Genomic DNA, 3237 nt, shown 5'->3' with positions numbered 1-3237 from the left:
GACCAGACTTCTCTGACTAGAATAGGTTCAACAATCTTTTATTCATATCTCACTAAACATATACAGGAAAACATTGTCAAGAATTAATGTAATCAAGTTGCATGGTAAGACTGACTCACCTAAGCCAGGAAAAGCAGCTCTGAGAAATTTAAATTATATTACAAGTCTTAATTATGAAAATATTTTCTTCAATGTATGTTGTATCTTATTGTCTTTTATATTCCATATAGTTCTTAAAACAATATTGCTGTATTATACAACGTTCTTTTGGTTCTGCTCATTTCAGTGCATTACTTCACGGAAGTCCTTCCACGTTCCATGTTCTAAAATCATTGAGGCTCAATTCCTTTTGGCAGTGGTATTCCATCACAATCATATACCACAATTTGTTCAGCCAACTCCCAATTGATAGGCTTCCCCACAATTTCCAGTTCTTTGCCACCACAGAGTTGCACTGGATCAAAAGGTATAATTTAATAATTCTGAGCATAATCATTTCACAATTTCACTGTGTCTCAGATTTTTTCCACATCCCATTTCCCTTTTATTATTATCATTTTAGCCAATCTAGGAGGTGATATTCTCAAGATTTTAATTTGTTTTCCTAATAATTTGTTCATCAGAAAGCTTCCTATTTATGTCCTATGATCAATTATCAATTGGGGAATGACTTGTGCTTTTGACAAAATTATGTTTTAGATGATTCCAGATAAACTCCCTCCCCCCAATTTTCTTTTGCTAATTTTGGCTACATTTACACAAAATCTTTTTGATTTTATGTAATTGAAATTATCCATCTTATGCTCTCTATTCTTCATAATTTACCTATCCATAAGTCTAATATGCTAATAAGACTTTCATTATTTGTTACAGTTTTTTCCTTTTTGTCTAAAAATTCTGTTATATACAATGGCTTCTGGCTTTTCTGGGAGGCAAAATACATAAAACCGGAAAATCTAGATAAAAGGATGGCTCTACACTGTCTTAGCCTGATACATAGATATATGTAAGCTTTATTAAAGATTTTAAAAAATTTATTCAATGTCTTTTGTGTAACTTAAAAAATATTAAAACATGTTAAAATATTCTTTTAACAATGAAAAAAATGTTTATTTATATTAGCATGTTCATTTAGGATGCACTATGGAATATAATACTGTAAGGTATTAGTCTAAATACATATGAAAATTCCATAACCCAACTTTTGATAACAGTGTAAAACTACCTAGGAGAAAACTGATTAAAGCTGCTGGGAAACATATTATGGAATTTTCATTGTTGTTTAATCAATTGATTACCATACAGTTTTGATGACTGCTGCTTTATAATGGCTTGATGACTGCAAGTGTTACATATATAGTCAAGCTAAACCAATTCCCATAGTAGCTGTATCTAAAAAACAAGTTTCGATTTATACTGTAGAATCCATCAGCTTTCTATTTGGAAGCATATTTTATCACTAGTCCCCTGGAATCTTTGTGTTGATCAGAGATTCTCAAGTCTTTCAGAGTTAACTTCAATATTGTTAGAATAAAATTATTCCGATTCTGCTTTTTTTTTTTTTTTATCAATTCATTCAAGTTTTCAAGGTTCTCTGAAAACATCCTCTTTATTTTGGTATATATGGAACCTTTTCCTCTCTCTGATCTCTGGAGGTATTAAGCATAGCAACAGTATAGCTACATCAAATTCAAGTTTTTTGGGGGGCATAATTCCAAATTGCTTTCAAGAATGGCTGGACCAGTTCACCAATTCACCAACTGCTAATTTAGGACACTTTCCCCCATTCCTTTTTTAACTTTTTACTATACATCCTTCAGAAGACAATGTGCAGTTCTTTTAATTTGCATTTTTCTAATTGTTCTTACTAGAATTTTGTAAGCATTGGCTGGATTAACCATTTATGTTGTAGGACTACAACTGTAGGATGGGTTTGTGAACTTTTTCCAATTGAGAAATTGTTGTGGTCACCTGTCACTCTTTCATGCTCTTCAGAAAATGTCAAAATTGGAAATACCCCATCTAAGTTCAGCCCCCCTAAATAATCCCTTCTATGACTTATGTCAATAAATGAACATTTGCTTGAGGAGTTCTGAGTGGGAACCTACTATAACCCCCAAAGCACCTCGTTCTACTTTTGTATAGATATATTTTTGTATAGGAGATGTTGATTCTACCATATTTTTTGCTTCAGAGAACCCTTAAGCTGCATTTTGCTCTACACATTATTTACTAAATTAACCATTAGTCTAATTGGAATTAAGTTTTTATCTTTATTTTTTATTTTTTTCTGAGGCTGGGATTAAAGTGACTTGCCCAGGGTCACACAGCTAGGAAGTGTTAAGTGTCTGAGACCAGATTTAAACTCAGGTCCTCCTGAATTCAAGGCTGGGGCTCTATCCACTGCGCCATCTAGCTGCCCCCAAGTTTTTATCTTTAAATGGTAGCATCCTGAAGAACATACAAAGAACATTAAAAACAACTTAAAATTATATCAATGAACCACTATAACATCAATAAAATTTTTATTTAATTAAATGTATTAACAAGTTTGTTTCTAAGTTATCAGTGCAGAAAATTCACTTAGAAAAGGCATAAGCAAACTTATTTACATCCTTTCATCATTTCCTCTATAGCATAATCCCATCTGAAGAGATAATGAAATACGAAATCTTATAATTACATTTCCCCATTTTTAATTAAATGCCTAACAATTAAGGTGCATCTTTCACAATTATAAAAATAAAACTGAATAGAATTTCAAGTTGCCTTAAGTTTAATATCGATATTAAATAACAATGATAAATTATAAGTAAGCCAAGTGGCACAAGCTGTCAAATTTTTACTTGACTAATTATCTCTTGGATTTATAATACTGAACCTAATATGAACTAAACCTGATGAACATATTTTCTTCATTTCAGAGTTTTTTCAATAGCAATAAAACAAATATTTACTATGAAGATACCAGAAATTTGAAACATTATTTGATGAATTAATATAAAAGTTCTCTTGCAATATAACAAACTGATAATACTTTAATACAAGCTATATTGTATACTGAAAATTAATCCCTCATTGTTAGTGACTAGGTACTATGGGAGACCAAATGTTGTCAATGTACATTGTATCAGAAAGCAACCATACACAGCCAGCCACAAAAACTGTTTTAAAAATCGGTCATCCTGTTAAAAAAAAATTTTTAATAACTTGGATTTCAGGGGATTAAAGGACAAA

The sequence above is a fragment of the Sminthopsis crassicaudata genome, chromosome 2, assembly GCF_048593235.1.
Source record: "Sminthopsis crassicaudata isolate SCR6 chromosome 2, ASM4859323v1, whole genome shotgun sequence".
NCBI classification, from domain to species: domain Eukaryota; kingdom Metazoa; phylum Chordata; class Mammalia; order Dasyuromorphia; family Dasyuridae; genus Sminthopsis; species Sminthopsis crassicaudata.
This window is presented reverse-complemented; position numbering follows the sequence as displayed.